General features: G+C 38.3%; 1 protein-coding gene across 1 annotated transcript in view; it reads left to right on the forward strand.

The window, feature by feature from the left end:
- The window catches only part of FZD3 (frizzled class receptor 3), a 153472-nt gene that overhangs the window by 32462 nt on the left and 97266 nt on the right, over positions 1-23744 (forward strand). The gene's annotated exons all lie outside the window — the stretch shown is intronic.

Here is a 23744-nt window from a genome sequence, read left to right on the forward strand (position 1 = left end):
TTACCCTTATCTTCCTAAGTTTGAACCAGTCTTTCATTACTTGATATTGCCTTTACTTCCTCTCCATTTGCAAGTTCTGTACCTACACCGTTTATTCCCACTTTTATTGTTTTGATGTTGTCGTCATTTACAGGTTTACGTCTCTCTCTGTTTTAAGTCTTTTAGCTTTGTTTTATTATTGAGAGTTCTTCACCTTGATTATTATCTGGCTGATGGTGTACTGTGTTCTAGACTCCATTTGTCTGATGTTGTTGGTTCTCTAACAGAAGGACTCCCTTCAATGTTTTTAAGTTTGGTTTGGTTTTTACAAATTCCCTTAATTTCTGTTTATCTGGAAATGTCCTAAATTTGCCATTGTATTTGAGAGTGAGCTTTGCAGGATATATTATTCTTGGTCGGTATTTTTTTCTTTCAAGGTTTTATATATGTCATCCCATTGCCTTCTTGCCTGCATAGCTTCTGCCAAGTAATCAGAGCTTAATCTTATTGTTTCCCCTTTGCATGTGACTTTTCGTTTCTCTTGAGCTGCTCTCAGGATTCTTTCTTTGTCTTTGGTTTTGGCTAGCATGACTGTGATATGTGTTATATAACTTTCTTTTGGGGTCTATCCTATATGGGGTTCATTGAGCATCAGGGATGGTCAGCTTTTTGTCTTTCATGAAATTTGGGAAGTTTTCTGCCAGAAAATCTTCAACAGTCTTCTCTGTGTTTTCCATTTTATCCCCCTGTTCTGGAATTCTGATCATGTGCAAATTTTTGCTCTTTTTTGTGTCCCATATAATTCTTAGATTTCCTTCATTTTTTTTCATTCTTTTCCATAGATTTGTCTTCAGTCTCGATGTTTCTTTCATTGTTTCAAATTTTCTAAAACCTTCTACTGACTTGTCCATTTCTGAAACTTTGTTGTTTATCTTTCAGATTTATAGTTGCTGTTTTTGTATGATTTATAGTTGTTTATTTATTTTGATGTTTTGTTCTTGTATTAACTTCCTCAATTCTTCTGTTGCTTTGTCTGTGTTTTCCTTGATTTTGGCTTTTTTTTTTTAATTTTGTGGATGTGTGTGTGTTTTCCATGACTTTGTCTCCTTTTTTTTTTTCTTGGTTTTGTCTGTGTTTTCCTTGATCTCTTTCCTAATCTCTTCGAGAGCCATAAATATTAGTCTTTTGAATTCCATATCAGGTAGTTCCACTGCCTTTTCTTCTGCCAGAAGGTCATCTGATTGTTTATTTTTGTCATTTGCTGGAGCATCTCATTCTGCTTTTTTTATGTTTTTATATTGTCTTCTATCTCTGAGACATTAAGGTATTATTTCCTTTATTTGCTGATTGTATATTGGTTTGTGTTCCTGCTTCTTTGTTTTGTTTTGATATATCAGGGCAGGCGGGCCAGGTGTGCTTTGCTGCTTGCTTGTCTTTGGGCATGATAGCTCTCATCATCTTTTCTGGGTTGGCAGGGCAGCAGGAGGCAGGGTAAGTCCACTTTGCTGTATATTCATTTGGCAAGGTGGCTGAAGGTGGAGTGGGCAGACACTGTCTGACTCCTGATATTGGTTGGTCCTGCGGTGTTGGAGTGTTCACAGCCCCTTGCCAGATAGGTGGGAGTGTCAGATGGGGAGTAGTATGGGCTCTCTTCCCTCCATTTAGTAGCTGGTCGAGTGGTGGGAGGGGAGGGGCAGTGTGGGCCCGTTGTGGCAGCAAGCCTGAGCTTGGGATGCCCTAGCCATGGCAGCATGGAGAGGGCCTGCAGGAAGGGGGGTGGGGTATATGACTAGGTTTGGAGAACAAAGAAAAAAGAGAAAGAAAAAAAGGGGTAGCTGCTGGGTGCAGTCAGGGTGGGCCCTGGGGACAGCAGGAAGGAGGGGAGTTGGTGTATGGGGCTAAGTGGGAGGTATAAAGTGGCGGGCGGTGGCTCTCTAACCACAGTGGTGTGGTGCGGCCCAGCAGGAAGGGGGTAAGTGGTTTATGGGTCTAGGTGTGAGGGAAAGAAAAAATAAAATATAAAATGGCACGATGGGAACTGGCAGGTGGAACTGGCAGGCAGGGGCGAGTGGGATCCAGGGTGGCAGCAGGCTGGTAGCTGTCTACCCACAGCAGTGTGGCAAGACTTGGCAATAAGGGGTAGAGGTAGCATACAGGGCTAGGTGGGAGGGGGAATGAAGAAGTAGGGGAAAAGGAAAGGAAAAAAAAATGGCACAGTGGGAGCCATAGAGTGGGGATGGTGCGGACCTGGGGTGGTGATGGTCTAGTGCCTGTATTGCCAAGGCAACAAGGCATGGCATAGTGGAAATGGGTAGAGGTGGAGTATGGGCCTACGTGGGAGGGAGAAAGAAAAGGAAAAATAAAATAAAATGGTGTGGTGGGAGCTGGCGGGTAGGGCAAGGGAGTCCCAGGCTGGTAGCGAGCTATCTCTCTACCTGTGGTGGTCCTGGCAGGAAAGGGTAGAGGTGGCGTATGACACTAGGTGGGAGGGAGAAAGAAAAGGAAGAAAGGGAAAAGGGGGGTGGGGCAGCAGGAGTCAGTGGGTGGGGGTGGGACAGTGTTTCTCTAGCAAAAGCTGCACAGCATGGCCCAGCGGGAAGGGGTAGAGGGTGGGGTATGGGGTGAGGTGGGAGAGAGGAAGAAAGGGAAAGAAAAAAATAATTTTATAAAATGGTGCCGCAGAAGCTGGCAGGTAGGGTCAAGTGGTCCCAGCTGGTGGCAGGCTGGTGTCCCTCTAGCCAAAGTGGCATGGCATTGCTCAGCGGAAAGGGGTAGAGGTGAGGTACGTAGCTAGGTGGGAGGGAGAAAGAAAAGAAAGGGAGGGGAAAATATATACGTATATACACACACACATATATATATATGGCACGAATGGAGCCAGCATGTGAGGGCTGGGTGGCCCTGGGCTGACAGAGGGCCGGTGCCTCTCTAGCCAAGGCAGCATGGTGTAGTCCGGCGGGAAGGGGTAGAGGTGAGGTACAGGCTAGGTGGGAGAGAGAAAGAAAAGGAAGAAAGGGAACAAAATGGCATTGCAGGAGTTGGCAGGTGGGAGGAGGTAGGACCCAGGCTGGCAGTGGGCTGGTGTGTCTCTAGCTTTGTCTAGCCAAGGCATGGCCCAGCAGCAAGGAGTAGAGTTGCGGTATCGGCTAGGTGGGAGGCAGAAAGAAAAAGACGAAAGGGAAAAAAGAAAATGTGGCAGGAGCCAGCAGGTGGGAGCAAGGTGGACCTGGGCTGGTGGTAGGCTGTTAGCTCTCTTGCCAAAGCATGGCCCTTTGGGAGGGGTGGAGGTGGTGTACAGGCAGAAGGGTAAGGGGTAGGAAAGCATGTTTTTCTGATTATCTGGTGCTCTGTCTCCTATTGGGAGCTCTGTGAAGTTGCCTTCCTGAACTCTCTGTCTGGAGTTGTTGATGGCTGTCCTCCAAGATGGCAAGCCTCTGCCGTGTGAGTTGACAGGGGACCTCCACTCTATATCTCTCCTTGTTCTCTGTTTTCCTTCACTTTCTTCTTCCATTTAGTGTTGAATCTATTTCTTTATCCCTTCATTTGATGTTTAGGGTTTTAGGATTGATGTTTGTATCTGTTTTAGTTAGTTTTTCGGGTCTTTGCTGCAGAGGGACGGCATGATGCATCTGTCTAGGGCACCATGTTGGCTCCGTTTCCTGTTAATGAACTGTGAAAAGTTAAAGTGCCGTGTGAATATAGAATATTATTCTTTGTTGCCTGTCACTCAGTTCTTTAATTTCAGTCAGTATGTGGCAAGGATTAAAGTTGTCAAGGATTTCATTTTATTTGGATCCACAGTCAACACCTGTGGAAGCAGCAGTCAAGAAATCAAATGACACATTGCACTGGGCAAATCTGCTAGGGGGGGAAAAAAAACCTGTTGCCATTGAGTGGAATCCTACTCATAGCGACCCTATAGGACAGCGTAGAACTGCCCCATAGGGTTTCCAGGGAGCGGCTGGTAGATTCTTACTGCCGATCTTTTGGTTAGCAGCCGAGCTCCTAACCGCTGTGCCACCAGGGCTCAAGATGTCAGTTTGAGACTAAGGTGCACCTGACCCAAGCCATGGAATTTTCAGTTGCCTCATATGCATGTGAAAGCTGGATAATGAATAAGGAAGACTGAAGAAGAATTGATGCCTTTGAATTATGGTGTCAGAGAATATTAAATATACCACGGACTGCCAAAAGAACGAACAAGTCTGTCTTGGAAGAAATACAGCCAGAGTGCTCCCTGGAAGAGATGATGGCAATACTTCGTCTCAGGTACTTTGGACATGTTATCAGGAGGGGCCAGTCCCTGGAGAAAGACATCATGCTTGGTAAGTTAGAGGGTCAGTGAAAAAGAGGGAGACCCTCTACAAGATGAATTGACACAGTGCTGCAACAATGGCCTCAAACATAGCAATGATTTTGAGAATGGCGTAGGACCAAGCAGTGTTTTTTTCTGTTGTACATAGTGTCGCTGTGAGCCGGACTCAATGGCACCTAAAAGCAACAGCGTGTGGAAAGGAGCAATCTTTAATATTTTAGGAGGTAGTTTGATTGTCTGCTCTATTTTTACCCGCCTCCAGAAACTAGGATTCTATAGGGTAATCAGAGGAAAAGCTCCTGGGATGGTTTGTGTTTGCCTCCATTTACTGTTTTCCTTTCCCATTCACCTTAAAGATTTTCTATTATTTAAGGTTTTCTTATAATGGGAGCATGGCAGGCTGCCAGCAGAATCGATACTACCTAGTGGGAAAACAGAGTCTAAAAGCCTTGGTATCCCTTATGGTTCATTAAGAATAAATCATGTTTGAACCAGTCTCCTGGTTATCCAAACTCAAATTTTAGGTTGTTTTTAAAAAAACTTTGTATGGAAATTTTCAGTTATATACAAATATAGGAGGAGTAGCAGAATGAGTGTATGTGCCCATCATCCAACTTCAAAAATTATCAACTCATAGCTAATCTTATTTCACCTGTGACTGCATCCATCCCCCTCCAACTGGGTTACTTGGAAGCAAATCCCGAACACCATAATCTCATCCACAGATATTTTGGTATATGTGTCTGAAAGATACAGACTCTTTTAAAATGTATAGCTACAATACCTTTTATCACTTATAAACAAATAGTACTTCCACATTATTGTCAAATATTTGGTTAATGTTTTATAATCTTTTTATAGTTGGTTTTGTCAAGTCAGGGGTCATACATTGTATTCAACTGATATGTCTTCTTACGTCTCTTTTAATTTTTAGGTTCCCATTCCCTCTTCTCGCCCCCTTTTTTTCTTGTAATATGTTTTCCCTATAGAGTTTCTCATAACGTGAATTTTTCTTATTGCTTCTTTGTGGTGTTATTTACCATGTTCCTCTATTTTCTACAGACAGGCAGATGTAAGGGCTTGATTAGACTCAGGTTTGATATTTTGTTGTTGTTTTTTTGAAAGAGTACTTCATAGATGGTGTATAACATACTTCTGCCAGCAGGAACATAATGTCTGGTTGTCACTCTTTTTGTAATGTTAGCAGCCACTGATGATCATTTTCTAGATCAATAATTTTATTAGGGGTTTGCAAAAGGGTTATATTCTATAATTCCCTTTTCATTTGTCAGTTGAAATACTTCTATAAACAGAAACTTCCCCTAATCAACTATTGGGTTACTCTGATTTATGGTTTTTATAAGAAAGTCAGGATAAATACTTGATTCATCCCCTTTACTTACTAGTTTTTAGGAGGAGAAATTAATTGCCAAGTATCCTTCAAGGAGTTTTTTTTTTTTTTAATATTATATACTCATGGATTTTAATCCATTGCAGTTATCATTTCTATTGGTGCTCATAATGTTCCATCTTTGGCAGTGGGAGCCTCCTCAAGGTACTCCATTGTTTTTTCACACCACCCCAGTCTTTGATATTATTTTCATTTTGGCATGATCGAAGTTCGTTTTATAAAATTCTGCCTCTAGCCTTGAATCAGCCATTTCTCTAGGGAGTTACAGATGACTTTTGGAAATGATATTTAGAGACCACAGTCTGGGTGCTAAGCCTGTTAATACTAGGTTGGTCATTTTCTAGGCCTTTTCATTGAGGATTTTTATTTAACATCTTTATATTTGTTCTCTTTTCTTTTATACTGGAGCTTTGTTTTACATATACACACATTATGTACTTTTCACAATAACAATAGTGATATTACTACTAACAATATAATTACTGAAAACCATTGAAATTTTATTTCTTTCTTACAGATCTGTCTTGCTAAGGAAGTTCAGGTAGTCCCCAACTTACGATGTATTTGAGTTACGACGAACTGCACTTAACGACTATCTGTTTTTTTGTTTTTTGTACATCTTATCATTAGTAATATGTACTATATACAATGTTGCAGCATAATTTGCTGATGTTGTCATTCTCAGGTGTTCACTCGCAGATGTTTATATGTAATGTTTCCAACCCCAAAAGGCAAATAAAGATCAGATTTATAAAGATACTGATAATAATAGGCAATAATAATGAAAACTAAAAGCAGAAGAGGTATTCGACTTACTACAGAATCGTTGGAATGGAACCCCGCTGTAAGTTGGGGACTACCTCTATGGTCAAATTATTGTGTCTTAAACTCACCTAAATAATTCCTCTCTCTATGGACCAACTCAATACACAGGTTCATATGTTTCTTTATGCTTTTGATTTTGAAGGAGTCTCTTTATAATTTTTTTGATTTAAATTTATAATTATATTTTAAAAGTTTACATATGAAACAGTGTACATGCAGAGAAATCTAGCTTCTATCTCTGACCCCTCTACTTTGTTTTCTTCCCCCTAAAGGTAGCCACTTAAAAAAATTCTTTATCCTCCCATTAAAAAAAAGTAAATTTGAATATAAAATTTGTCTGAAATGTTTATATAATGTCTACCTATATCTTTGTAAGTTGTTGTTAGCTGCCGTTTTGTCAACTCTGACTCATGCCGATCTTATGTACAACAGAACAAAATGTTTCCCGGTCCTGTTAGCCTCTCAAATGCCAACATGTTCTAGTCCATTGTTGTGGCTATTGTGACAGTCCATCTCACCAAGGGTCTCCCATGCCCTCATTGGCCCTCTGCTTCACCAAACATGATGTCCTTCTCTAGCAGTTGATCCTTCCTGATATGTCCAAACCAAGCAAGTCAGGCAGTATTCTGCTGTGATCCATAAGGTTTTCACTGGCTAATTTTTGGAAATAAATCGCCAGGCCTTTTCTAGTCTGTCTTAGTCTAGAAGCTCCACTAAAACTTGTCTACCATGAGTGATCCTGCTGGTATTTGAAATACTGGTTGCATAGCGTCCAGCATTGTGTTGGTGGTATAGTGGTTAGCAAAGCTGCCCTCCAGCATTATAGCGACATGCAAGCTACCACAGTATGACAGACTGACAGACAAGTAGTGGATATCTTCTACCCTTTTTTGATACAGTATTGTGAAGTTTATTTTCTCCACCTTGCTTTTTCACTTAATAGTATATCCTGAATATTCCTTAGCAATATTTATAGGCATTTCTCCTTTTTTTGTAACTGCATTTTACTCCATTGAATTAGGCACACTATATTTATTAATTCAATCACCTATTGATGGACATTTGCATTGTTTCCTGTCTTTTGCTATTATAGATGGCGCTGCATGTGTATTTTCATGTTTTTTACTAGCATATCTTTGAGGTAGAGTCCTAGAAGTGGGATTGCTGGTCAAAGAATTAATGCATGTTACTTTCCTGGATACTGCCAAACCTGTGTATAGAGGTTGTGCCATTTTGCATTCCAGCTAGCAGTGTATGAGAGTGCCAGTTTCTCCACAGCTTTACCGATACAATGTGTTATCAATTTTTTTCCTTTGCCAATCTGATAGGTGAAAAATGGTATCTCAGTGATGATCTTATCATTTGCTTTACAGAGACAGAAACTCCTTCACAATTATTGGTTCATGAGAGTTTTATTATACTATTAGTAAGAGTATGAAATTTGGAGGCAGAATAATTCAAGCCCTAGTTTTGCTGCTTATCAACTGTGTGACAGTGAAAAAGTTACAATCTTTTTGTGCCAACAGTAGGATGGTATTGATGATAAGGATCAAATAAGATATGTGAAAACTGCTTTTTAAGCTGTCAGTGCAAACCCTTGACCACCTGATCAAATCCAAAGCATGATAGACTTTCACAAATTGGCTCCTACCTACTTTTCTAGCCTCGTTATCCTTTAGAATCTCTCTTCATTGCAGTTGCACAGAACGTCTTAGCATTCCTTAAACTTAACACCATTTGTTTGCAAATGCTCATCTCTGTCTGGAAGACTCTTCCAGTATCCGCTTTGTGATATCTTAATTTTCAAAACCTGGTTTGGATGTTATTTCCTTGTGAAACCTGGGATGCCCAGAAGTGTCAGTGGCTCTCTCCTCCATACTATCAATACGTTTTATATATGCCTCTATTTTAGTGTTTATATTATTATGTTGGAATTGTTTACATTTCTGCTTCTCCTGCCTCATGGCTCAATAGTTAAGCACTTGGCTGGTAGCTGAAAGGTGGTGGTTCTAACCTACCCGGCAGCTCCGTGGGAGAAAGACCTGGTAATCTGCTCCTGTAAAGATTACGGCCTAGAAAACCCTCTGGGGCAGTTCTACTCTGTCACCTCGGGTTGCTATGAATCAGAATTAACTTGCTGGCACCTAACAACACCACCACCACTAGAATTTTAACTCCTTAAAGGCAGAACTTGTCCTTATTCAGCTTAGTATGCCCAGCACCTAACACAGTGCCTTGCATAAATAAATATTTGAATTAATTAATGAACTTTATAAACTGTAAATCCCTTAAGAGGTCATGGAGGTAGTAGTCATATTCATGGTTATAGTGCTGTAGCTAAACATTTAATCTCCTGGGATTGTAAATGGCAATGAATTTGGCAGGGATACTGATGGTAATCCCAATACCAATGATACCACATACTTGTGAAAACTAGTTTTCACCTTGCATCTTTTTGTTTTTTTGTCAGAATGACTTGAAGCTTTCAACATTATGTGTTTGCATTTATAAGTGGTGTAATTAAGCAGAAGAATAAAGCAATTCAGCTTTCCCATCTCCGGGCTATTCATGTTCCTTCTGCCGTAATACTCCCTTCTTCATCTTTGCCTTTCAAAATCCTGACAGTTGTACTTACACATTATTAAGTTAGAAAAAAAAAAAGGGTAGAAAATGAAACATTATGCATGGTATCATCCTGGTTTTGTTGGGAAGAAAAACATACGTATGGATATTCATACAGAGTAAGGATTTTCATCGATGCCCAGTAGTGGTTGTTCCCGAATTAGCACAGTTTATTGGTATTCCCTATGTTCTTCATTTAATGTTTATATTTTCTGATTTTTCTGTAAGAAATACATTGTGCTTTTAAAATAAGAAAGATTGATTTAAAAACTACTTAAAAAAATTGCAACTGTCATTTTTTGTCCAACTCCCAATGACTTAGTATTTATTAAATGTATTTTGAGTGAATGACTAAAACATAAGGAAGAACTTGGTAAATGCCACAAAAAAGGCATAAAGTGCTAAGGGGATTCAAAAGAGAAAAGTATTATGTGTGGAGGAGCTCAAGGGAGGCTTCAAGTTGAATGGGCCTGGAAGGAGAGAGAGATTTTGTTTTATTTTTTGTTTTTAAGAAAATAATATAATGAACCCCTTGTATCAGTAATTATTACCATTTTATGGATGGGCTTTTTAGAAAATAAAATTTCTTTTATTCTTAGAATTCATGGTTTATGTCTTTATAGAATACATGCATTATCCTACAGATTTACTTTCCTTGTTATTTTTTATTTGAGTTAATATTAATTAGGTGGCTTTCCCTAAGCAAACAGCAATGTAGTGAGGTGCCCTGAGGAGTCTGCTATGTGACTGGGGAAACCAGCCAAGAATGAAGAATTTTCTAAATTGAAAAATGTACATACAAGTATAGTATAGTGGAGAATTAATTGCATTTACTCATTTTTGACTTTAGAAAAATAATAATAGCTTTTAAAATTGTTACTGGATTTTCTTATGTGACAAATCACTTTAAAGGAATACCTTAAAAATGTATAAGTGAAATTATTAAATGTGGTGGAACTTGGTTTATAAAGTTTTGTCTCTTGAGACAGACCTTAATTCAGAATTTTTCATGATGTTTCAAATCTTAGGAGTTTTCTTCCTAAAGAAAAATCAAATTATGAACTAATCTTGGAACTCACTCTTTGACTTATGAAGACAATAAATATGCTCCTGTGATAATGGCAAATTTCTATAAACCAACTTACTGAAAGACTATTGGAAAATATTTAATATGCTCTCATGGAGCATTAAAAAAAAATTAAGATTTGAAAAAGAAAAGCAAATCTATGGGATTAGAGGTGTTTTTACAAACCATGCTTGGTAGAGTAGAGGGTCAGTGAAAAAGAGGATGAGGAAGACTATCCACGAGATGGATTGACACAGTGGCTCTAACAATGGGCTCAAACATAGCAACTATTGTGAGGATGGGGCAGGACTGGGCAGTGTTCCATTCTGTTGTACACAGGGTCACTAAGAGTCAGAACTGACTTGATGGCACCTAACAACAAGACTTTTTTTCTAAATGAAAGAATTCTTAAAGCTTTGGATCTCTTCTCGCTAGGAATTTTATTGTTACAGAAAAGGGGTTTTAAAAAGGTCTTATTTTTTGATCACTTCGCATTATTTTTAAAAGTTAGTTTTGAATAATTTCTTATTCTAATTTGGATCTGAAATAGTATGAGTACTGGTTGTTTTCAAAGGCCATTCTACATTTGGCTTCACGTTTAGTGAATTTAGTTACAATATCCCCAAACCCACTAGGGTGCAGTTTCTATGGTTACCAGACCCCTTGTAGAGTGACAAAGGTTGGAATTCTGATTTTCATGAGTCAAATTTTGGCCTTTGACTCTGTCCCCTTTTCACATCCTTTGCTAAGCTTGGGCTGTTACTATGCTTGAAGGCTTGTCAGCTAGCAGGTTCCTATGGTAACAGGAATGGAAATTTGAAAGAAGAAAGAGAACGGGAGCACAAAGGCTTGGTTGATTTAAATTTGAACAAAGAGTGGAAGATTCCATGTAGTGCATCTTTGTTGTAGAAACTAGAAATTGAATTTTAGAAAGTTGCTTTCAGTTTGTAAACTTCCTATACCCTGGTCTTGATTTAGTGAATGAAAGTATTACTGTATAACGAAGCACAATAAGAATTTTTTTTTTAATTTGATAAACTGAAGTTCTTTTTTCCTACTTCATAGAGCTATAATAGTATTTCTTAGCTTATACATTTTGTTTTCAGCTTTACATTATCCAGGCTACCTCATTTAATTTTGATCTGGCTGAGGTTAAAAATTGTTAAGGTTAAAATCAAAGTAATTTGCTTATTAATATATTAATATTTTGATTTGTTTTTATATAACAACTTTATTGATGTATTTATTGTATACTCATTTAGATTGTACAATTTCTTGAGTTTTGACAGACATATATACACCCATGAAACCATCACCATAATCAAGATACATAACATTTCCATAACAAAAGTTTCCACGTGTCCCTTTGTAGTCTGTCTGTCCCTCCACTCCCTGCTGCAAGCAACCACTGATGTGTTTTCTGGCACTGTGGATTAGTTTTCATTTTCTAGAGTTTTATATAAATGAAATCATACAGTATCTACTATTTTTGTGTCTTTGGCATCTTTCACACAGCATAATGATTTTGTGATTCATCTCTGTTTTGTTTTGCTTTTTAAAAACATCATTCCAGTTGACTTTCTGTATAAAATGCTGGTACTTGGTAGTTATGGTGCAATGAATTATTTAATATGGCCTTTGTGACTCACACATAGTGACTGATTAGGACTATACAAATAAGGTATGTGGAACCTGTGATAGTTGAGGTTATGTGTCATTTAGCTAGGCCATGATTCCCAGTATTGTAGGGTTGTTCTCCATTTTATGTGTTGTGGATGCTGACCTCTACAGTAGAATTGGTGTAGGGTGTGTCTTGGGTCACAGCCTTGCAAGAGGGCGTGACTCAAGTCCCAGCCTTACTAAAGTTACGCCCTTTGCTGGGATGTGGCCTGCATCTGAGATACATGTGTGTGTCCTAGCAAGGCTCTCTCTCTCTTCATCTGGATCTGGTGCCCGGTTCATGATCAGTTGACCTCCAGTTCTTGGGACTCGAGCCAGAGGCCTGCTGTCTGACCTGTGGATTCTGGGATTCGCTGGCCTCCACAGCCCCTTGGGCTGGCAACCTGTCATGTGACCTGATTCGCCAGCTTCTGCAGCCTTGTGAGCCAGCAGCCTGTGGTCTGAACTGCAGATTTGGGTTTGTCAGCCCCTGCAGCCACGTGGGTCAGGAGAAACCTACACCTGACCCACAAATTTGGGACTTGTCAGGCTCCACAACGGCACGAGCCATTTCATTTATATGGTTTGGTTCGTGAGTTCTGTTGCAGCGTATTAGGGAACCCAAAGACAAGAGGGAGAGTACTAAGATGAGAGGGAGTGGTTGATGTTAGAGATAATGGAATAGTACAGCAGCTTGGAAAAGTTGGACATTTGGGACATCTTTAACCTTCACCTCATGGGAGCCAGCTTTGTGCTGATCCTTACAAAAGACATTATTTGTTTGGCATTTGAGAACAGAATTCAGCAGGGTTCCTCATGTCCACCAAATAGTCCAGCTGTAGCTCTATTAACTCGAAATTATTCCCTAATCCTCTTTTAAGCTATCATTTATTAAATGTGTTCTATATGCTAACTATACTTTGTCTTCTTATTTATGTATTATTAAGGCTGTTTTACAGAGGAAACTGAACCTTAGGTTAAATAGAACAAATCTGTTAAGAGTAAGGGCTCTGGAGTAAGAATGCCAAGATTTGAGTCCTGGGTTTACCTTTGTATCTGTGTGGTCTTGGGCAAGTTACTTACCTTATATATAACTTAATCTGTTCTGCATTTCTATAATTTTGTCATTTTGAGAATGTAATATAAATGGAATCATATAGTATGTAATCTCTTGAGATTGGCTTTTTTACCCTTGAGATCCATCTAAGTTGTTACATATATCAATAGTTCATTGCTTTTAATTGCTGAATAGTATTCCATTATAGAGATGTGCCACAATGTGTTTTTACTATTTACCCATTGAAGAGCATTTGGGTTGTTTCCAGTTCTTTGTTATTTCAAATAAAGCTGTTATGAATATTCCTGTACAGGTTTTTATGTGGACATAAGTTTTAATTTCTCTGAGATAAATACCCAGAAGTGTGATCACTGGGTTGCATGGTAAGTGTACGTATAGATTTTTAAGAAACTGCCAAGCTGTTTTCCCTAGTGATTGTATCATTTTACATTCCCACCAGCAATGTATGAGATCCTAGTTTCTTGGTATCCTCACCAGCATTTGGTATTGTCATTGTTTTTTATTTTACCTGTTCTAATAGTTATTCAGTGATATCTCATTTGGTTTTGATTTGTATTTTCATAATGGCTAATAATATTGAACATCCTTTCATGTGCTGATTTGCCATCATATGTCCTCTTTAAGGAGCACTGGTGGTGTAGTGGTTAAGTGCTCCCCTGCTAGCTGAAAGGTCAGTGGTTTGAACCCACCAGCTGCTCCACAGGAGAAAGATGTGGCAGTCTGCTTCCGTAAAGATTTACAGCCTTGGAGACCCTGTGGGGCAGTTCGGTTTTGTCTTATAGGGTCGCTATGAGTTGGAATCGCCTCGACAGCAATGGATTATATCCTCTTTGGTGAAATGTCTGTTCATGTGTTTGCTCATTTTCCAATTGAATTGTTTGTTTCTTTCCTTTTGAGTTTTGAGTGTTCTTTATATATTTTAGATACAAATCCTTTGTCAGATATGAGTTTGTAAATAGTTTATCTCAGTCTGTAACTTGTTTTTCCATTCTTTTAACAAGATCTTTAAGAGAACAGAAGTTTTAAATTTTGATCAAGTCCAGTTTATTAATTTTTTTCTCTTTTATGGATCATGCTTTTGGTGTCATGTCTAAGAACTCTTCAGCTAGCCCTAAGTCTCAAGTATTTTCTCCACGGTTTTCTTCTAAAAGTTTTATAGTTTTACATTTAACCTCATGATCCATTTTGAGTTAATATTTGTGTAAAGTGTGGTTCCTTTTTTTGCCTGTGAACATGCAGTAGCTTCAGGATCATCTGTTGAAAAGACTATCGTTCCTCCATTGAGTTGGTTTTGCATCTTTGTCAAAAATCAGTTGGCCATAGTTGGGTGGGTCTGTTTTTGGAATCTCTGTTCTGCTCTGTTGATCTTTGTGCCTGTCTCTCTATCAGTACCACATTGTCTTAATTACTCTTGCTACATAAACCAAAAAAAAAACCCCCAAACCCGTTGCTGTCAAGTCGATTCCAACTTTGAATAGCGTGATTCTTCCCACTTTCTTCTTTTTCAAAATTGTTTTAGCTATTCTACTTCCTTTGTTTTTCCACATAAATGTAGAATAATTTTGTCTTTATCTACTGAAAGTTTTGTTGGGATTTTGATAGAAATTTCTTTAAATCTGTAGATCAATTTAGGGAGAATTGCTATCCTTAAATACTGAGTCTTCTAATCTATGAAGAGCACATATCTCTCCATTTATTTAGATCTTCCTTGGTTTTTTTCATCAGCATTTCGTAATTTTTAGCATACAAGTCTTGTACATGTGTTGTTGGATTTATACTGAAGTGGTTTTTTTATTATTATAAATGTATTGTGTTTTAGTTTCCATGTGTTCACTGTTTATAGAAATACAATTGCATATAGAAATAGAATTGGTTTTTGTATGTTTATCTTGTATCCTGAGACATTGTTGAAGTTTTTGTTTCTAGGAGTTTTTTTTATAAATTTTCTTGGGATTTTTCTACATAGATGGTAATGTCATCTGCAAATAGGGACAGTTTTGTTTCTTCCCTTCTAATCTGTATGTCCTTTATTCACTCTCTTGCTCTATTGCACTGATAAAACTTCCAGTACTATGTTGAATAAGAGTGGTGACAGCAGGCATCCTTGCCTTGTTAACAATTTTACAGTAAGCTTCCAGTCTTTCACCATTAAATATGACTTTAGCTGTAGGTTTTTTGAGAAATAGAGAATGTTACCTTCTATTTCTGTTGTGATGCCTAAGGTTTACCCTCAGTGAAGTGTATTGATACAGTAGCTGCAACAGTAGACTCAAACAAACCAAAGATAATGAAGATGGGGCAGGACCAGGCAACCTTTCATTGTGTTATAATACATAGCGTGACTATGAGTCAGAGCCGACTCAATGGCAACTAATAACAACAACAACCCTCTATTTCTAGTTTGCTGAGAGGCTTTTTTTTTGTTTTTTGTTTTGTCATGAATGCTTTTTCTGCATCAACTGATAAGATCATGTGATTTTTCTTTATTAGCCTGTTAACTTGGTAGATTGCAATGATTAGTATTTGAATATTGAACCAGCCTTGAATTTCTGGAACAAACGCTGCTAGATTGTGGATGTAATTCTTTTTACATAATGCTGTATTTGATTTGCTACTATTAAAGATTTTTGCATTTATGTTCATGAGGATTACTGATCTGTAGTTTTTATTTTTTCATACAGACTTTGTCTTGTATTGGTATCAGGGTAATCCTGACTCCAGAGAAAGAGTTGGGATGTGTTCCCTCTTTCTATTTTTTGGAAGAGATTGTGTAGAATTGGTATTATTTCTTATTAAAAGTTTGATGAGATTTCTCCAGTGAAGCCATCTGGCCTGGAGATTTTCAGGTTTTGGTACTTTGTAGATCTTGAGGAATTAGTCAATTTCACCTAAATTGTCCAGTTTATGTGCAGAATAGGATTGTTCGTAATGTTCCCTTATTTTTTTTTTATGTCTACAGAGCTTCTGGTAACTGCTTTCTTTCATTCTTGATATTGGTAATTTGTGTTTTCTCTTTTTTTCTTTCTCAGTCTTGCTAGAGGTTTATCAATTTTATTGCCATTTTCAAAGAACCAGCTTTTGGTGTGAATGATTTTTCCCTATTGCTTTTCTGTTTTCAGTTTCATCTCTTTGTTATTTTTTTCTCTTTGCTTGCTTTCGGTTTACTTTGCTTTTCTTTTTTAAAGTTCTTCATGTGGATACGTAGATTATTGACTTGAGACCTTTCTTCTTTTCTAATGTAAACATTTAGTGCTGTAAATTTCCTTCGAAGCACTGCTTTAGTTATATCCCAGATTGTTTTCATTTTCATTTAGTTTAAATATATTTTCTAATTCCTCTTGTCACTTCCTTTTGACTCATGGCTTGTTTAGTAGTGTGTTGTTTAATTTCCAAGTGTGTGGAGATTTTCCTGTTATCTTTCTTTTTATTGATTTGTAGTTTAATTATGGTTAGAGAAGTATGATTTCAATTATTTAAAATAAGTTAAGGTTTATTTTATGATCTAGGATATTGTCTATATTGGTGAATATTCCATTCACGTGAAAAGAATGTATGAATACATTTTGTTCATGGAGTGTTTTATAAATGTCTGTTAGATCCCATTGGTTGTAATGATGTTAAGTTCTTTTATATTCTTGCTTATTTTCTGTCTTGTTCTATTGATGGATAAATGTTGAAGTCCCTGATTATAGTTGTGGATTTGCCTATTTTTTATGTCATTTTTGCCAATTCTTGCTTCATATATTTTGAATCTCTGTTGTTTTGTGAATACACATTTGGGATTCTTACGTGTTCTTGGCGAATTGACCCTTTTATCATTATCTAATGTTGTTCTTTGTCCCTGCTTTTTTTTTTTTGCTCTGAAATCTTGTTTGATATTAATAAAGCTACTCCAGCTGTCTTTTGGTTAGTGTTTACGTGGTTTATCTTTCCCCATCCTTTGTCTTTTAACCTCCTATATTAGGTTTCCTCAGGCTGCCATAACAAAGTGCCATAAACTAGGTGGTTTAAAACAACAGAAATCTTCTCTTACAGTTGTGAAGGCTAGTTGTCCAAAATTAAGGTGTCAGCAGGGCCCTGTTCTCTCTGAAGGCTCTAGGGGAAGAGTCCTTTCTTGCCTCTTCTAGCTTCTGGTACTTCCAGGCATTCCTTAGCTTGTGGCAGCACAACTCCAATCTCTGCCTCTGTTTTCATGTGGCTGTCTTCCTTGCGTAATTATGTCTCTTTTCTTCTTTTTTAAGGACACTGGTCATATTGGATTAGGGCCCTCCCTACTTCAGTATGACCTCATATTAACTAATTACATCTGCAAAGACCCTGTTTCTAAATAAGGTCACATTCACAGGTACCAGGGGTCAGGACTTCAATGTGTCTTTTTTTTTTTTTTGGTAGAATTGGCATCTGCATTGCATTTATCAATTTTTTAAATCATGCTAACTGGTGCTAATGGGAAATGACTGTCATTCATTTTATAAAAAGGGACGTATTGGGTTGTTCTTGATTTTTAAAAAAATTTTGTTGTCCTTTAGGTGAAAGTTTACTGCTCACGTTAGTTTCTCATTAAAAAGTTTATACACATATTGTTTTGTGACGTTAGTTGCAATGCCCAATTGTGACAGCCCATTCTTCCTTTCCACCTCGGGTTCCCTGTGTCCATTCATGCATTTTCTGTCCCTTCCTGCCTTCTCGTCTTGCTTTTGGGCAGAAGTTGCCCATTTGGTCTTGTATATTTGTTTGAACTAAGAAGCATGTTCCTCACATATGTTATGGTTTGTTTTATAGACCTGTCTAATCTTTATCTGAAAAGTGAGCTTTGGAAGTAGTTTCAGTTCTGAGTTAGCAGAGTGGGGGCCATAGTCTCGGGGCTCCTCCAGTCTCTGTCAGACCAGTAAATCTGGTCTTTCTCATGAATTCGAATGTTGTTCTACGTTTTTCTCCTGCTCTATCCAGGACTCTCTGTTGTGATCCCTGTCAGAGTGGTCGGTGGTGCTTGCTTGTTCTTGATTTTGAAGTACCCTTATTTTGGTCCTCTGGACTGAGATATGGCTATGGCTACCATCTTTCCTAATCCTAGTGGATCATAATGGCAGTGATCCCCAGAACCTTGATACAGCCCAAGAGTACCAGCCGTTTAGAAATTCTGCGGCTTGCAGTTTAGGCTATTCATGTATTAGAAGCAGTTTACTTAAGCACCTGATGTATCCTAATTCTTTTTTTTTTTTTTTGCTCATTTATTATATATTTCTTTTTTTCTCTAAATTTTACTTATTTTGTTGTTGTTGTTGAGAATATACACATCAAAACATACACCAATTCAGTAGTTTCTATGTGTACCATTTAGTGACATTGATTATATTCTTTGAGTTACGTAACCATTCTCACTATCCTTTTCTGAGTTGTTCCTCCCTCATTAACATAAACTCACTGCTGCCTAAGGTTCCTATCTAATCTTTTGAGTTGCAGTCGTCAATTTGATCACCTATAGATAGTTTTTAAAAGAGCATAATGCTCAAGGCAGACCTTTTTACTAGTTAAGCTAACCTATTGTTTGGTTTTAAGATGACTTCAGGGGATCTTTTTGGTTTAAGATTTAAAGATTATCTCAGGGCAGTAGTTTCAGGGGTCAGTCTAGAGTCCATGAGGACTGTAAATTCTGTTCTGTATTTTCCTCCTTTTGTCAGGATTTTTCTATGGAATATTGGATTAAAATGTTCAATAATGGTAGCCAGGCACCATCCAGTTCTTCTGGTCTCATGACAAAGGAAGCAGTTGTTCATGAAGTCAGTTAGCCACACATTTCATATCCTCCTCCTATTCCTAACTCTCCTTCTTCTTCTGTTGCTCCAGGTGAATAGAGACTAATTGTTGTACCGTGGATGGTCGTTTGCAAGCTTTTAAGACCCCAGGCACTGTGCAAGGAACTGGGAGGTAGAACAGAAGCACTAAGCATGTTATTAGGCGAATTAACTGGGATATCCCGTGAAACCATAACCCTTAACCTCCAAACCAACGAACTAAATCCCGTGAGGTTTTTGGTTGTACATAAGCAGACTCAACAGCTATTTTTTTTGTCATTGTTGTAAATACATCTATCAAACAACTTTTGCCGATTAAGTTTTTACAGGCGTACAACTTACTGACAGCAGTTACAGTAATTGGCTAACATATCTTTTTGAGGGTCACACAATTCAGCCCATAAAAGTCTACCCTCTGGCCTCCAAAAATTTGTCATTTTTATGTGCAGAGTACATTTACCCCATCAGAACATCCCCTGAAGTCTTAACCCATTCCAGCATTACCTTTAAATCCAAGATTTTATCTATATGTAATGGACTCAAGAAACCCCAAAAATCATTTTCTAAATCAGATATGGGTGAGACTTTGAGTATGGTCCATCCTGGGGCAAAATTCTCTGTCTGTGGGCCTGTGAAACCTAGAAAATACATTATCTGCTTCTAAAATACAATGGTGAGACAGGCATAGGATAAACATTCCCATTCCAGAAGGGAGAAATTGGAAGGAAAATAGGGGTCAGGGTCACAGGTCTCAAGAAAGTTCACAATCCAGCAGAGTAAATTCCATTAGTTCTGAAGGCCTGAGAATATATTTTCTGTGGCTTGATCTGCTTTCTGGGCCCTAAGAGGCCCTATTGGTCCTGGCCTCTGGGCCTATGGAGGCCCTATTAATCTATGAGCCGCCCTGGGCTGAAGCCTGCCCTCTGGACCGAAGTGGGAAGTGGCTCTGCTCTCTGGAACCAAGGAAGTGGTGGCCTGGAGGCCTTAGAGTCATTATTTCTTTATCTTGAATGATAACACATGTTTGCAACCAAGTAGCTCTATGGGCCTGTTTCCTGCCTGTAGAATTCCAGAAGTCTAATAGTCTTACTTCTCTCTGTGCCATCTCTGTTACCTTCAGTCCAAATTGGCAGCGTTTCTGCTGAGATGGTTGATTGGATCCATAAATGACACGCATAGTCTCTCTAGGAAACTCTTGTTCAGCAACACCTTTGGTGTTCTCCTCAGAGCATGCTTTCTCAATTTTTACAGTACGGACAGGCTGAGAATTTTCCAAGTCTTAAATTCTGGTTCCTTTTTGTTTAACAATTTATCTCTTTTGTCTCACATTTTGCTATAAGTAGCAAAGAGAAAACAGGCTGCACCTTCTACTCTTTGCTTATAAATCTCCTCAGCTAAATATGCAAGTTCATTGTACAAGTTCTCCTTTCCACAAAACGGTAGAACATAATTCAGCCAAGTTCTCTACTGCTTTGTAGCAAGGACAGCCTTTCCTCCAGTGTCCAATAACATGTTTCTCATATTTGTGCCCACCAAAAGCAATATTCTGTTCATGAAATACGTGTATTCTCTAACAATAGAAGCTTTCTCTACAACTCTCCTCAGTTTCTTAGCCCTCACCAGAATCACCTTTAATGTCCATAATTCTGCCAACAATCTATTTGAGGCAGTCTAGGCTTTTTCTGTCTCGTGCCTCAAAATTCTTCCAGCCTCTATCCATTAGCCAGTTCCAAAACCACTTTCACATTTTTAGGTAGCACCCTACTTCCCAGTACCAGAATCTGTATTAGTTTCCTCAGGCTGCGATAACAAAGTACCATAAACTTGGTGGCTTAAAACAACAGAAATTTGTTCTTTCATAGTTCTGGAGGGTAGAAGTCCAAAACAAGGTGTTGGCAGGGCCATGTTCTCTCTGAAGGCTGGAGGAGGGGACTCTTTGCCTCTGCTAGCTTCTGGTGGTTCCATGTGTTCTTTGGCTTGTGGCAGCATAACTCCAATCTCTGCCTCTGTCTACACATGGCTGTCTTCCCTGTGTGTCACTTTGTATCTCTTCCCTTTTTATAAGGATACCAGTCATACTGGAGTAGGGCCTACCTTAGTGCAGTATGATCTCATGTTAACTAATTACATCTGCAAAGACCTTATTTTCAAATAAAGTCAAATTCACAGGTACTGGAGGTTAGGGATTCAGCATATCTTTTTTAGGGACACATTTCAATCTATAAAAGCTGCTTATATCTTCATATTTGAAATCAGATTTTTATGGACAACATAGAGTTCAGTCATGCTTTTCTATCCATTCTCACAATCTCTATCTTTTTAATTTTAGCATTGATTTGTACTCTTTCTTTATTTGAAACAAACTTATTGGAAAACTTATAATCTCTGCAAAATGTAGTTTCCCTACTGTTACGAATTGAATTGTGTCCCCTTCAAATATATGTCAACTTGGCTAGGCCATGATTCCCAGTATTATGTAGTTACCACTGTTTTGTGATCTGATGTGATTATTGTGTGTGTTGTAAATCCTAACCTCTATGATGTTAATTTTACACGCAAGTAAAATTTTGCTGAAGATCATTCGAAAGTGGCTGCAGCACTACATCAACAGGGAACTGCTAGAAATTCAAGCCAGCTTCAGAAGAGGGCATGGAACCAGGGATATCATTGCTGATGTCAGATGGATCCTGGCTGAAAGCAGAGCATACCAGAAGGATGTTTACTAGTGTTTTACCGACTATACAAAGGCATTCAACTGTGTGGGTTGTAACAAATTGTGAATAACATTGCGAAGAATGGGGTTTCCAGAACACTTAATTGTGCTCATGAGGAGCCTGTACATAGATCAAGAGGCAGTTGTTCGGATAGAACCAGGGGATGCTGCGTGGTTTAAAGTCAGGAAAGGTGTGCATCAGTGTTGTATCCTTTTACCATACCTATTCAATCTGTATGCTGAGCAAATAATCTGAGAAGTTGGACTCTATGAAGAATTGGTCATCAGGATTGGAGGAAGACTCATTAACAGCCTGCATTATGCAAACGACACAACCTTGCTTGCTGAAAGTGAAGAGGACTTGAAGCACTTACTGATGAAGATCAAAGACCACAGCCTTCAGTATGGATTACACCTCAACATAAAGAAGACAAAAATCCTCACAACTGGACCAATAAGCAACATCATGATAAATGGAGAAAAGATTGAAGTTGCCAAGGATTTCATTTTACTTGGATACACAATCAACACCCATGGAAGCAACAGTCAAGAAATCAAGACACATTGCGTTGGGCAAATCTGCTTCAAAAGACCTCTTTAAAGTATCAAAAAGCAAAGATGTCACCCTGAAGATTAAGGTATACGTGACTCAAGCCATAGTATTTTCAGTCATATCATATGCATGTGAAAGCTGGACAGTGAATAAGGAAGACCGAAGAAGAATTGACACCTTTGAATGAATTATGATGTTGGCAAAGAATATTGAATATACCATGGACTGCCAAAAGAATGAAGAAATCTGTTTTGGAAGAAGTACAGCAAGAATGCACCTTAGAAGCAATGATGGCGAGACTATATCTCACATACTTTGGACATGTTATTAGGAGGGATCAGTCCCTGGAGAAGGACATCATGCTTGCTAAAGTAGACGATCTGTGAAAAACAGGCAGACCCTTAATGAGATGAATTGACACAGAGGCTGCAACAATGAGCTTGAGCATAACAATTGTGGGGAGGGTGCAGGACCAGGCAGTGTTTCATTCTGTTGTACGTAGGGTTGCTACGAGTCGGAACCAACTCAATGGCACCTAACAACAACAACAACAATGAAGTGGAGCCCTTTTTCAATTTTATTGGCCATTTGGATATTCAGTTTTGTGAAGTGCTGATTCAGGTTCTTTGCTCTTGTTTTTTTTGTATTTGCTTGTTGTTTGTAGAAGCTCTTTATATATTCAGACTACAGTACCTTTGTAGGATAATATGTATTACAAATATGTTTTCTCATTCTGTGGCTTGCCTTTTCAATTTCTTAATGGGTCTTTTAAGGAGCCCTGGTGGTGCAGTGGTTAAAGTGCTCAGCTGCTAATTGAAAAGTCGGCGGTTTGAACCTACCAGCTGCTCCACGGGAGAAAGATGTGGCAGTCTGCTTCTGTAAAGGTTTATAGCCTTGTAGACCCTATGGGGGCAGTTCTGCTCTGTCCTACAGGGTCACTATGAGTCGGAATTGACTCCACAGCAGTGGTTTGTTTGTTTTTTTTGGTTAATGGGTCTTTTGATGAACGTATGTTCTTAATTTTTATGTAGTCAAATTTATCAGCTTTTTTCCCTGGTATTTAGCAGTTTTATGTCCTATTTAAGTAATTATTACGTGAAAACCATGGTCCTTTATTGCTTTACTTCTCACATTTATCTTTGGAATTGATTTTTGTGTTTGAGATAAGACCAAGAATCATTTATTATCCCAAATGGATAATCAATTCTTGTAGCACTATTTACTAAAAACTCATCCTTCCCCCCACCCCATTTCACTGCCACCTTTTCATAAGTCAAGTGACCATGTCTGTGTTTGCCTGTTTCTGGACCCTCCGTTCTGTTCCATTGGTCTGTGTGACTACTCTTTTGTTGATACTATACTGGCTTTATTACCATAGCTTTATAAGAAGTCCTGATATCTAGTGGTCTGTCACCTACAGTTTTGTTCTCCAAGATTGTTTTGGCTGTTGTCTGTATTTCCATTTAATTTTAGAATCAGTTTGTCAGTCTTCATAAAAACACAAAGTCTTGGGATTTTGTTTGGAGTTGCATTGAAGTTGTACATCAATTTGGGGAAGAATGATATTTTTTACAATATTGAATCGTCCAGTTCATAAACATGGTATAAGTCCTCCATCTATTTAGATCTTTTTTTAAATTTTCTCAATATTTTTGTAATTTTCAGTGTAGAGGTCTTGCACATCTTTTGTAAGAATATTTTCCTGGAGATTTGATTGTTTATTTTTAG

Source organism: Trichechus manatus, unplaced genomic scaffold (genome assembly GCF_000243295.1).
Source record: "Trichechus manatus latirostris isolate Lorelei unplaced genomic scaffold, TriManLat1.0 scaffold00091, whole genome shotgun sequence".
NCBI classification, from domain to species: domain Eukaryota; kingdom Metazoa; phylum Chordata; class Mammalia; order Sirenia; family Trichechidae; genus Trichechus; species Trichechus manatus.